Source organism: Pelodiscus sinensis, chromosome 12 (assembly GCF_052426305.1).
Source record: "Pelodiscus sinensis isolate ZL-2025 chromosome 12, ASM5242630v1, whole genome shotgun sequence".
Lineage (NCBI taxonomy): Eukaryota > Metazoa > Chordata > Testudines > Trionychidae > Pelodiscus > Pelodiscus sinensis.
Genome location: NC_143063.1, coordinates 47627172 through 47640692, shown reverse-complemented (window position 1 = coordinate 47640692; position 13521 = coordinate 47627172). Strand labels below are relative to the sequence as shown.

Here is a 13521-nt window from a genome sequence, read left to right as displayed (position 1 = left end):
GACTGGGACTGTTCAGCTTAGAAAAGAGGAGACGGAGGGGGGACAGGATAGAGGTCTCTAAAAGCAGGGGTTGGGTGGAGAGGGTGCATTCAGAAAAGTTCTTCCTGAGTTCCCATAAAGAAGGACTAGAGGACACCAAAGGAAAGGAATGGGTAGCAGGCTTGAAACTAGTAAGAGAAAGTTGTTCTTCTTCCCAAAGCAAATAGTTAACCTGTGGAACTCCTTGCTGCAGGAGGCTGTGAAGGCTAGAACTAGAACAGAGTTTAAAGGGAAGTGAGATCAAGTGATGGAGGTTGGGTCCATGGAGTCCTATTAGCCAGAGGGTAGGAGTGGTGTCCCTGCCCAAAGTTTGTGGAAGGCTGGAGAGGGATGGCACGAGACAAATGGCTTGGTCATTGTCTTCGGTCCATCCCCTCCAGGGTCCCTAGGGTTGGCCGCTGTTGGCAGAGAGGCTACTGGGCTAGATGGACCTTTGGTCTGACCCAGGACGGCCATTGTAAGCTCAGGGCTCAGGGTCGGGGGTCTCAGTGGACCCCCTTGATTTTCATGCACACCTGCTCCTGGGTGGCCAGGCTGGCAGCTCTCCTGCCCTAGACGGCCACTTTCCTGTGCCTAGTGCGGAGATCGTGGACGAGGTCCACGATGTCCGCACTAGCCCAGGAAGGTGCCCGCCTCTTGCGGTCCAGGGCAAGCTCCCGGGAGCCGCCAGCCTGGTCCCGGCAAGAGGGGGTGGGCTGGGAGGCATCGGGTGGGTGGCTCTGTGCCGTGCCAGGTGCAGGGTCTGCTAGCTGGGTGCTGGCAGGCTTGCACCTGGCACGGGCACCGTAGCCAGCCCGTGCCCCTTTAAGGGGTCCGGGGCCGGGAGGGGGGCATAGAGTTTCCCTGGTGTTGGCCAGAGTGGCCACCAGGGAAACCTGGGGAGGGCTAGCCTCCCACTAGTTCGAACTAAAGGGCTACACAGCCCTTAGTTCGAACTAGCTAGTTCGAACTAGGCGTTAGTCCTCGTAAAATGAGGTTTTCCTAGTTCGAACTAAGCGCTCCGCTAGTTCGATTCAAATTCGAACTAGCGGAGCGCTAGTGTAGCGCATAGGAAAGTTAGTTCGAACTAACGTCCGTTAGTTCGAACTAACTTTCTAGTGTAGACATACCCTCAGAGAGTAGTTATTAATGGTTCACAATCCTGCTGGAAAGGCATAACAAGTGGGGTTCCGCAGGGGTCTGTTTTGGGACCGGCTCTGTTCAATATCTTCATCAGCGATTTAAATATTGGCATAGAAAGTACGCTTATTAAGTTTGCAGATGATACCAAGCTGGGAGGGGTTGCGACTGCTTTTTAGGATAGGATCATAAATCAAAATGACCTGGACAAATTGGAGAAATGGTCTGAGGTAAATAGGATGAAGTTTAATAAAGACAAATGCAAAGTGCTCCACTTAGGAAGGAACAATCAGTTTCACACATACAGAATGGGAAGCAACGGTCTGGGAAGGAGTCCGGCAGAAAGGGATCTAGGGGTTATAGTGGACCACAAGTTAAATATGAGTCAGCAGCGTGATGCTGTTGCAAAGAAAGCAAACATGATTCTGGGATGTATTAACAGGTGTGTTGTGAGCAAGACACGAGAAGTCATTCTTCCGCACTATTCTGCGCTGGTTAGGCCTCAATTGGAGTATTGTGTCCAGTTCTGGGCACTGCATTTCAAGAAAGATGTGGAGAAATTGGAAAGGGTCCAGAGAAGAGCAACGAGAATGATTAAAGGTCTAGAGAACAAGAGCTATGAGGGAAGACTGAAAGAATTGGGTTTATTTAGTTTAGAAAAGAGAAGATTGAGGGGGAGACATGATAGCCGTTTTCAGGTATCTAAAAGGGTGTCATAAGGAGGAGGGAGAAAACTTGTTCATCTTGGCCTCTGAGGATAGGACAAGAAGCAATGGGCTTAAACTGCAGCAAGGGAGGTCTAGGTTGGACATTAGGAAAAAGTTCCTAACTGTCAGGGTGGTCAAACACTGGAATAAATTGCCCAGGGAGGTTGTGGAATCCCCATCTCTGGAGATATTTAAGAGTAGGTTAGATAAATGTCTATCAGGGATGGTCTAGACAGTATTTGGTCCTGCCATGAGGGCAGGGGACTGGACTCGATGACCTCTCGAGGTCCCTTCCAGTCCTAGTATTCTATGATTCTATGACACATGCATTGAAGATCAGCCCTTGCCCCGAAGAGCTTATATACTAAATCCATTGGATCAGCCCTGTGTCCCCGATGTAGCTGGAAGCAGGGGATGGGGCACAAATGCCCCTGCCCAAAACCTGTAGTTGCCAACCCTAAGGCCCAACTCAAGGCATGTCTGTACTGGAGCCAGAGGGGTAATTTCCAGTTCCTAGAGACATCCCCGTGCTAGTTCTAGTTCAGTTCATGGAACCCACACACCTCGGCTACATCTACACTGCAGGCTTCTTGCACAAGAAGCTTTTTGTGGAAGAGAATGTCCGCAAAAACGTCTTGCGCAAGAGCGTGTCCACGCTGCAAAAGCGCCTCGGAAAAGCAATTTGCTTTTGCTCAAGAGAGCGTCCAGACTGCATGGACGCTCTCTCGCAAGAAAGCTCTGCTTGCTGTTCACAGAATGGCCACCAGGGCACCTGTGTGTCTTCCGAAAGGCTGTTTTGGCGCAAAAAAAGCCTGGTTCCCGTCCACACACATCTCTTTGCGCAAGAGCTGTTGCGCAAAAAGGAGTTATTCCTCGCCAAAAGAGGAATACCCACACTGCAAAAGCCCCTCTGTTCTGTCGATTCACTGTCAATTTTTTTGTGCAAAAACCTGCTTGAGATATGGACACTCCGTCAGTTTTTGCACAAAAACTCTGCTGCGTAGGCATAGTCCTAGTGTGCTTCACTGTCCCAGGTAGCAGCACATCAGGAAAGATGCAGCTGGGGCCACCACAGATGGCCCGGAAGGCATCCCGCCATGCACAGGGAACAAAGGCCAGGAACTGATATGTGCCGAACAAAGATCTAACATGATGGGATGGAGAGGGCTGGCGCAGGGAAGCAAGGACCAGGTATGAGACTGTTCAAAGGGACAAGCAAGTGAGTCAAGCCGGATTCACTGCAGAAGAGAGAGTTTGCCAAGCCAGATCAGAGCTTTTGGACCTGCCAGGCCCGTTTCCTGAACCCAGAGGGAGCCAGCTCCTGAGGCCAGGGGAAGCCCAACCACCAAAGTGAAGTAAAATACCCTCTGAGCTGGAAAACCAGCATCAAGATCACGGGCAGCGGGTGTGCGAGGCAGGGGAAGGAATTGCCTTCCCAAACGGCCAGCCTGGCCCCGCCCACACTCCGCCCCCAGAACGCCCGCTGTAGGCGTATTGTGGTTGCTGTTGCCAAGCGCCTGCCCTCTCCGTGTTCCAGGCCGGGGAGGCTGGGGCCACATGCTACCCGCCCTCCCCGTGGTGTGTGGGGGATTGGGGAAGTGGCTTGGCTCCTGTGGGGGGCGGGGCCTCAACAGAAGGGGCGGGGCTGGTGGTGGGCCTAGGGCCTTGCCTTCCCCAGCCCTGCCTTCAGCAACTAGCCATGATCAAGAGCTTTCAAAGGCCAGGTGTACACTCCAGACATCTGGAGCCTCAGACAATGTCTACACTGAGAGCATTACGGGGATGGGAATGAGTGTGACTTTCTTTTCATTTTTTTATATTTTTTCACGGGGCGGGGGGGTTGTATAACTTCATCTGATCCTGCCTCTGGGCGGGTTTGGTGAACCCCCCCTCCCACAGCAGTAGCTCCATGGGCCCGGGCTGCTCAGATTTGGCCTGGACAACAGAGGGGCGGGCAGGTTACATTTGAGTGAGCGGCACTGCAGCCCTGTGCCCCAGGTCGCAAAGCCAGAATGGGGAGATGGGCCCAGCTCTGGGAGGCTGGAATAATTTGTACAGTGGGGGTGCTGAGAGCCACTGAACCACTTTGCGCTAGCGGGTGCTGCAGACTCCCCCCCCCCCCCGTTCTAGTGGCTCTGCCCAGCCCCGTGGGACAGGAGCAGTGGCTGCCGCCACGGTGGGGGGAGCGCCTCGCTGTACGTTATTTTCTACATCCCTTTGCGGTTTAGTTGGGGTTCTGTCCGATATGCGCACAGACGGGGATCTCTGGCAAAGCACTCCTTGCAGGGACGCAGCTAGGCCGGTGGGACCCGGACCAGAAAGCCGCCCCACCCCGATCCCGCTGCGTCTGCACGAGGCCATTCCGCCGGCGCCGCTACGTCGGTCAGGAACGGCGCCTCAGCCACATGGATGGCAGCCTGGAGACAGTCTCTACTCCTGGGCGCTCGGTACGTCCTTACACGTGCTTGGAAAGAACCTAGTACTGTCTAAACCTGTAATAATCCAGATCGCAGACGGCGTTTGAGCGGCAAGGCCCGTTATATTTGCCAGGGAGACTATCTCAGTCGGCCACTTTGGATTCTCAAAGCCTTTGAGCTGAGGGTGGCAGTTTTACCCCACTGGCATTTTTGGTAGCGTTTCCTTTTGCCGGCAAGCATCCCATGTCCCTCTGCCACACGGATCCGATTCACCCAGCCTCCCACGCAGCTCCTTGGAAAGGGAGCGCAGCAGGAACCCAGCCACATTGCAAGCGGTTGTGTGGAGCGGAAGGGACGTGCCATGGGACTAACGCTTTTCCCCAGAAAGACCAAGCAACTCACCGGCGAGGTGAAGGGATTCCCGTGAGCATCTTTAACTTCACCTGAAATTACACCAACTAGCCAGAAGAGGGCTTCTGTCTCTACCACAGCCTGGCGATGGCTCTAGGGACGTCTTTGAATTCCAGCCTAACTCAGCAAACATTTCATTCAGTATTACTCGGACTTTCCAGGTTTCCTTGACTCTTAGAGGCCCTTTTATTCTGCTGCCCGTCCTTCAGACTTGAGGACAGCTGGACTGCACGTAAGACAGGTGCCTGGCAAGACTATGTGCTTATATCTCACAGTTTGCACCAGAATTGGACTTTGTCAGGAATTGCTTTTCTGTATCATCTTTTCCCACTGTCATCTCATGAAGGGCCAACTTCCCAAGAACATTTTCCCCCCATGTTTTTGGGCCACCTCCTACCTTTTAGCAGAGTAAGCCAGGGCCTAAAAACGAGTCAAGACTTCACATAATACAAAACAGCAAGACACGAAGCATGAATCGAGACTCAAACATGCATTTTAAAGAGAAACCGTGAGCTCAATTGGGCCCCAAGTGGAGGTGTTACAAAACCAAATAGGTTCTGTCATTTCAACACAGAGATTTCCAACCATTTCTTTTTAAATCCCACTGGAAACACATTTTCTTGAAGTAAACCTTCTGCTGAAGTCTTTGCAAACATCGCAGCATGGAGAGAGTGCAGGGGATCTCTCAAGGGAAACTGACAACAAACTGGCCAGCTGGAAGGAGGGCCGTGAAACTGATCAGTTTACAGTCAGAGGCCAAGGGAACAAAAAGGAGAAAAGGAAACCAAAAATTACTGAAAAGTAAAGTAGCCTTTTAGTTTTCTTTCAACTTTAATAACCCCGGATGTTAATGGCAATGTTGGGGAGGGTATTAGATGTTTATAAACTTTGGATTTGACTTGCCAGGATTTTTGTACACCACTAGGTCACATCCTTTTCCCCTATACTGTGCAAAATAGACCACTGAGTCACGTCTCTTACCCCTATACTGTGCAAAATAGACCACCTAGTCACAAACCTATTCCCTATACTGTGCCAAATAGATCAGAGTCACAAACCTATCCCCTATACTGTGCCAAATAGATCACTGAGTCACAAACCTATTCCCTATACTGCACCAAATTGATCACTGAGTCACAAACCTATCCCCTATACTGCACCAAATAGATCACTGAGTCACAAACCTATCCCCTATACTGCACCAAATAGATCACTGAGTCACAAACCTATCCCCTATACTGCACCAAATAGACAGTCCTATATGGAAGAGTTCTGAATAGAAAATGAGCACATCTGCGGCATCTTTAGACCCCGGTAGCCAGTTTCATTGAAACAATCAAATATTAAAAGTGCAGATTTTAACCGTGGGGATATCAGCTACATACCCATTCCATCACTTGAGAATTTTAAATGTAGAGCGGCTATCTTTCCACAAACACAACCAGAAATGATGGGCTAGATACAAGCAACCCGGTGGGCGAAGTTCTATGGCCCATGTTATGCAGGAGGTCAGACAACATGAGTAGAGTGGTTCCTTCCGCTCTTAAAATCCATGCCTTGTGAATAATCCGCTGATAGAATTCTGCTTGCTCGGGGTATGTCAACCCTACAGGGTTTTGCCAGAAAAATGGCCATTTTCCCAACAAAACCTGAGTCATGTCCATACTGCAATCGCGTTCTTCCAAAAGTAAATTGAAAGAACAGAGGGTTTTTTCCGGGTTGGTAACCCTCTTTCTACGAGGAAGAAGCCTTTTTCTGAAAGAGCTCTTTCGGAAAAAGGCGTGTGTGGACGAGGAAGAGGGAGTTCTTTCGAAAGAAGAGGAAAGAGGAAAAAGCACAGGTGCCCTGGTGGCCACTCCGTCCATAGTAATCACAGCTGAAATGTGAGATAGCGTCCATTCAGTGTAGACGCTGTTTTTCAAAAAAGCAGATCGCTTTTTCGATGCGCTTTGGCAGTGTGGATGCACTCTTTTGGAAGAAGTTTTTTCGGAAGATCTCTTCCAAGAAAAGGTTCTTCCGAAAGAAGCCTGCAGTCTAGACATAGCCTCAGTGGGTCCAAACAGCCTCCCGGAGGGAATTTCAATTCCTGCAGGGTTTCAGAGTCATGTCCATCGAAGCCTGGTGGTTTGCTCCCTGTTAAATTCCACAGGGACTCCTCTGTGGAGGAAGAGGAAGAAAATTTGCACCTACAACCGCTAACAGAAAAGAGCTAAGTCCAGCACTGGGATGCTCAGGTGCCGCGATAGTGGAAATTAATTATAATAACGATCGAGAGAGCCGCACCCCTCCGGCTGCAGGCACATCCTCGCTTTTCACCCAGGCCTCTCTTCTGCACAAACCCTCAGCCTGTCTGCCCCAAAGCCTGCCCTGCCTACACTCCGGCTGTCCCTAAAGGGAGCAGACCTCGCCCTCTAGATCAGCGGTTCCCAAACTTTTTGGCATCACGCTCCTTTTTTGATTTTTGAAAAACCCTCACTCCGCCCCCTCCCCCCAAATAGCAGCAAAACGTGTTGAGAAAAAATAAAGGGGAACTGACCAGGGCAGCAAAACTTGATGGGGAGAGGGGAAGGCTGGGTCGCCTTGCACCCCCCCTGGAATTTCTTCATGCCCCCCAGTTTGGGAACCCATGCTCTAGAACACAACCCATCCCACACACAGCTCCGCAACAGGATGCTATCGCCAAGGGTCCAGGTGTGGCTCAGAAGTCAAGGGGTAAACACCGTGGCAGACAGGCGCCTTTCCAGGGTATTTACCACCTGGGGGCGTACGCAGCTGTGGGGTAGCACTTTGACCTCCCCAAACTGATTGAAGATAAAAACAATCCACAGGTATAATCCCTTAGCCCTGCAGCCCACAGGTGTGGGGAGGGGGAACGCCCCCATCCTCTCCAGCTAGGCGCATTACAGAGCAGCCCGGCTAAGAGGAAGGAACCTAAGACCAAGCCTGATCTGCCCAGGCAATGGGGGAAGGCCCCAGCAGCCTTGGTCAGAGCAGTTGCCAAGGAGACAAGCTGTAGGGCAAGATCCTTCTGGTCCCCCATTGACAGCAGGGATGTAAAATCCCGTTTAATTGGTGATTCCGTTCAACGTACGGTTAACCGATTAAAGGTGGGGCGGGCGGGGGGCGACTCCAGCCTGGCTGGGCGGGACTGGCTCCCTTGCTCACTGCGGCCTGGCTGGAGCGGCCCTGCCTGCCAGTGTCCCGCTACGATTTTCCAACCATGAGCGGAGGGAGTTTTGCCTTGTGCACCAATTTTGAGGTCACGTGCGCTGGTGTGGATGTGTGCCACCCAATTTATTAACACACATGTGTACCCGGATGCCAGAGCAGACACCTCTCCCCCCCGGCGTGTGGCAGGCCCCGTTCCCGGCCAGAACAGGCCCTGGCCTCCCCTACACTACACGGCTGCGGCAGGTACCGGCCCCCCTGCCTCAACGGCTCCCTCACCACTCTCAGCCGGCCCTGCCCGTCCAAGCAGCCGCCTGCCATGTGAGTGCTGCTACACGGCTCTCCAGAGGAGGTGGGCGGGGGAAGAATTTTTGGTGCGCAGCCCGCCCCTTCATGGGAACTATGTTGAACTGGAGCAGCCCCGTCCATGGTGGGCCCTGCAGGGCTGCAGCAGCCCCTTGCATGCAGCAGGCGGGGGAGCAGCTCCCTCCCCCACCGGTTAACCTTCACTAGTACACCTTCCCTGTTCTGGTTAACCGGCTAACCTTTCACATCCCTAACTGAGAGCTGTGCGTGCTGACACAGAGTGGCACATGGGGAATTCTTCTCAGAGGTCCAGTGCGCATCTAGATTGGAAGATGCCAGAGATGTGCCAAGCGATCCGACAGGATCAAATGATTTGCTTCGCCAAGGACGAGAGAATCAGCCCTACCCCGCGGCTGGAGGAGGAGTCTCAGAGCCCCACCGAGGTGGGCTGCCCCTCCCTATGGACCGCTCGGCCTTTCGATCCAGCCAGCTGTTTACCGACCTGCCGACATTCTAGAACTCCCCTGTGGTTTCACACCCCGCTGAGCCACATGAATCCCCGACTGATACGGACGGCGCTCGTCGGAGCCGCCAAAGTTAACACGCAGCCCTCCGGCACGCACGGATCCGGCCTTCACAACAATGTGCCACTTATGCGGACTCAAGCCACAGCCATGAAGCCTGTTTACTGGTGTTTACATTTGCAAAGGCCCCTTGCCAAGAGAAAACAGCCCAGGCCAGAGCGAGTTACATTATCACAGTCGCGCTCAGTCAGCCACATAAAGGAGCCATTTTCGAAGGAAAGGCTCTTTGTGAAGCCTAAAAACTGCAACATTGGCACAGCCTGGCCGGAGGTAACTGCTGCATTATTGCTGGGAGCCAGGGTAAATAACTGCCCCGCTTCCTGCCCTGGCACCAGGACTCAAAGGTCTAGCAGTTTAAAAAAACAAAGCCAGTGGCGTGTGGAACTGTCCTATTAAGAAGGGGAAAAATCCCCCCACGAAATCAACATGCTCAGGAAGGAGGCAGAGTCTGTAGAAACGCTGTGTTTGCAAGGGGCCCGGAGTGAGCTGCTGCCTCATCGCAGGAAGGGGCGGAGGATGGGCCCTGGGAGAGCTGCATTTAATTTCCGAAAGTCATGCAGGTCTCTCCGTGCCTCAGTTTCCCCCGTCCCGTAGAAGAATGTCTAGTCTGCCCCTGTCTTGCCCACATGGGTCCATGGTTCTCAAGCAGTGATGTGGGGGTACACAGAGGGCTTCTAGGGGGGACGTTGCCTCATCTAGATCTGAGTTTCCCAACCCAGTGGTGGCAAACCCCCAGGGAGGCCCCATGGGATGGATTTAGAAGGGGTGACCAGCAGGGTTCCCGGTAAGCAGAGCGCTTGGGTGGCCATGCAGGAGAGACGAAGGTGTCGCCCCGCTGATTAGCAGAGCGCCCACAGCTGCTGGCAGCAGGTGTTTCTATTGGTGGTGCACCTCCGCACATGCCTCAATGCACAGAACAAAATTTATTCCACCCCAGGACAGACAAAAATGAGTGCGCTAACTGGTTGCAAATGCAGGGCTGGCACTAGAGCTGGCAAATATAGCAAATGCCTAGGGCTCCGTACCACAGGAGGCCTGGCAAAGCGAAGTTTACATGCTCAGCCCCCGGGCGTGGCACTCGGGCTCCAAGGCACAATCACCTGGAAAGGCTGAGGACCACTGGTGTAGGGGGCAAGCTCGGAACTGTTTCTCCCTCAGTGTCCATACAGCCCCCAGCACCTTGGGCCCTGGAGCTGCTTGGAACCTCGAGATACCGCCAGGATCTTAACAATGCCCCCCCCCCCCCACTCCAGCCAGTCCTGCAATCACCGTGGATTTTATTTTAAAAGTTAATCCGGATGCTTAGATTTTGGAGCCTCCTGATGCGTCTGGCCACGGTCAGCGTGGAGCTTCAGGGACTCCCAACCCTGCTTCCAGCCCACCCATAGAGCCGGCACACACTGCTCACACACAGCTGTAAGTGGTCTAAGTGCCACTGCATGGGACAGTGAACCACACTAGGACTATGTCTACACTGGCGGGTTCTAGTGCCAGAAATATGCAAATGAGGCTAAGTGTGGAATATTGCTGAGCCTCATTTGCATATCTAATGAGCTGCAATTTTGGGGAAGAGGCTCTTGCGCCAGAAGGAACTGTCTACACTGCCCCTTCTTGCACAAGAAAAACCCTTTTGCTCAATGCTGGGTTTTGCTGAAGCCTATGCAGCTTCCGGTGCAAGGGGGGCCTGATTTCAGTTGGGGGTGGGGACGGTGCCACAGGGCCTACTGCTGCTACGTAACACACATGCTCATTGTAAGTCAGGTTATTACCCTTGTCAGAGCATGGGGAGCTGCCAAAGCCACGGACGATGAACCGAGCGCGTTTGGCAACCCCATCCCCCGCAATGCTCATGGTGAGGAATAGGCAGAGGAAGTGGACAGAAAAAAAAAAAGACCCAGTGCGTGTTTTTTCAGGCAAATCCCATTTACTGATGCGGGCCAGAGAAATGCCAAACAGACGAGCTGAGCCAGTGTTTCTCAATCAGTGGTCTGAGTACCCTGAGGGGTACTTGAGAGAAATCCAGGGGGTACGTCAGCACAACTGAAATGTGGAGAAAACTGAATTTGTTTGAAGTTTTACAGCGCTCTCTCATTATTACACCCAAAAATGTCATCACCCACCCCGCTACCACTAAGTTGTTTAAACAAATGTATTGCAATGGTAGAGAAAAAATGTGTGTATCTGAAAACTGTAAGTAGTAGGGGTACTTTTTTTTGTGTGAAAAGGGGGTACTTTATCAAAAAAGGTTGAGAAACATTCAGCTAAGCCATATGGCTGGTCAGCAGGCCCCAGAGTGCTTTCTTCTACCCACCCCTAGTGCCCCCCAGAGAAAGAGGAAGGGGTGTATAACCAGGCATGCCTCACCGCCATGGGGCCCTCCTGTGGGACTCAGGAAGTAGCCCATTCAGCGAATTCCCCCAGTACCCGTGTTGCCTCAGTGACCTACGGCCAGTCCTCATCTAGCCGCTTCCCTCAGGGGCACACTGCCGTCTGATATGGCCACTCAGCACCGGCAAAGTGTGGACCTGCTGCCTTTGCCTATCCTGGCTGCCTCCCTGCAGCCCTAGTTCCCTGAGGCCTTACCTCAGGCCCTGCAGACTGGGAGCTTGCCTGGCCAGAAACCCCCCAGCTCCACCTGCCTTTCCCCAGCCCACCTCTGTGTCAGGAAGCCTCCAGTTCTCTGGCAGCCAGAACCCTCCTGCTCCCCACCCAGGACAAGAGTGAGTCAGTCTCGCCACCTCTCCCAGAGCCTTTATTTATACTGCCCTCAGCTGGGCCCTAATGAGCTGTATCTGCCTCAGCTGTGGGCTTTGCGCTCTCAGGCCTCCCCCAGGGCTCGGTTTTACCCTTAAAGGGCCAGTGAGGAGCAGATGCCCCTTCACAGGGTGTAAACATGACCCCTGCCCTCGGTGCAGGAAATATTGGGCTACAGTTAGAAAGGCAGCCTCTGGGCTCGCCCCCCTGCCCCCATGGCCTTGCTTGCTGGGGGAGGAAGAGGGGGAGCGAGGAACACGCTTCTATGTTGTCCCCTGTGAATACACAGAAGGCTCTTTAACCAGCGGCTTCCAGATTGAACGGAGACCCCGGCAGGTTAAACAGAAGCCTCTGAAGCCAAGTCTTTGGCCGGAGCTGTGAAAAATCACTTCCTCTTGTCAACTGACCCTTTCTCAGGGCCGGGCCTGTGCAAAGTTTCTGTCTCTTCCTGCGAGGCTGCAGCTCCGTGTGAAAGTGTGGCTCACGAGGGAGCTGGCGAGGCCACCTGACGAGGGGCGGAAGGTCCCCCGCCAGGGAGGGTGGGCGGAGTGCCGGGGGCTGTTGGCTGGGGCAGTGGGAAAGCAAAGGGAAACGGGCCAAGGGGGAGCAGGGAGGGGAGGCGTCCGGGGAGAAAGAGCAGAATGCCTGGATGACAGCGCTAGCCCCAAATCCCGCCTTGCCAGCTGGCCATACCTTGGCACCTTGCCGCTGCTCAGCTACTGCTGGGGCCGCGTTGAACCTCCCGTGAAATGTGACTTTCTTGGCTGCAAAGAGAGGGGAAAATATGTCAGGAATGTGTGTTTGGCTTGGCGGCCGGCACGGTGGCTCGCAGCCTCCATGCGTCGGAGCCGGCTTTGACGTGCGGGGAGTGCGCTGCGCCCGTGGCAAGGTACGCCGTGCTGCCGGACGTGCGAGAGCGGGGGCTCCCGCAGGACTCATGTACAGACAGTCCCCACCCCCACCCCGCCGCCGCCAAGTGACTCAAGCGAGCCGGTTTCCAGTGCATGCTCCATGCTGGGGGTCAGAGACACTGGACCTGCCGGGGGCTGCCAGCAAGGCACCGGCTGCAAGAACTTACAGCCTTGTCCGGCTTGTCAGTTTTATGGCTCGTGCTGGACGTTTGCCAAACCACAATACACCGCGCAGGCACAGCATCGTCTCAAAGCCCTGGGTAAGCATGAACTAATGAATCCCTGCAACCTTCCCGAGGCCCCTTAGGCATGCAGCACGAGCCCCATTCCACAGGGGGGGAAACTGAGGCACGGGTCGGCCAAGAGGCTTGCTCCACATCTCCGTAGGAGAAACAGGAATAGGGCCCAGGAGTCCTGTCTCCTGTTCTCTGCTCCCATCATGCAACCCCACAGGCAAGATTCTGCTCTCAGCTGCATGGGCATAAATCTGGCGCCTCCCCGTCGAGTTGTTCCAGGTGTACGCCCACGCTGCTGACATCAAAATGCAGCTCCTCTTGCTTTATGAAACTAACGTGATGGTCGAAGGAGCTCAGGGATTCCAAACTAGCGCATCCCTGCCGGCTCTCCGTAGCTGGGGAGTTTAGTGTGCCCCGGGCAGGTGGCTGGACGTTTGCAGCTGGAGCAATATTGGGGCCGATACGCACACACATAATTCTCGGGGACAGCAGACCCAGCTGTGCAGACACTCTTTGTGGCATTTGCAATACAGGGGGAATCTCTCTAGTCTGGCCCCCTCGGGACCTGACTGGTGCTGAACCAGCGAATTTGCTGACCCAAGGAAGGTCAATATTGTTAGTGGCATCACCAACACTTCCACTGTTTGGTAGAATTCGAGCTAAAGAACAGCACAGAACACCGAGAGCCAGGCCTGGTGGCTGGAAACAAACTTTATGGGGACTGCGGGAAACTTGGCCACATAAGAACATAAGCATGACCATACTGGGTCAGATCCAAGGTTCATCTATCCCAGTGTCCTGTCTGCTGACAGTGGCCAATGCCAGATGCCCCAGAGGGAGTGAACACAACAGGTAATCCTCACGTGATC

The 13521-nt window shown here is 53.6% G+C and overlaps 1 protein-coding gene across 4 annotated transcripts in view; it reads right to left on the bottom strand.

The window, feature by feature from the left end:
• ZNF469 (zinc finger protein 469) overlaps nucleotides 1-13521 on the bottom strand; it is a 545453-nt gene that overhangs the window by 20092 nt on the left and 511840 nt on the right. For 2 of the 4 annotated variants that reach the window (XM_075939905.2, XM_075939909.2), the window contains one exon: nucleotides 12199-12269. The exons of the other annotated variants lie outside the window; for them this stretch is intronic. The gene's annotated coding sequence lies outside the window, so the exon portion shown is untranslated. The remainder of the gene's footprint in view (nucleotides 1-12198; nucleotides 12270-13521) is intronic. 4 annotated transcript variants of the gene reach the window in all.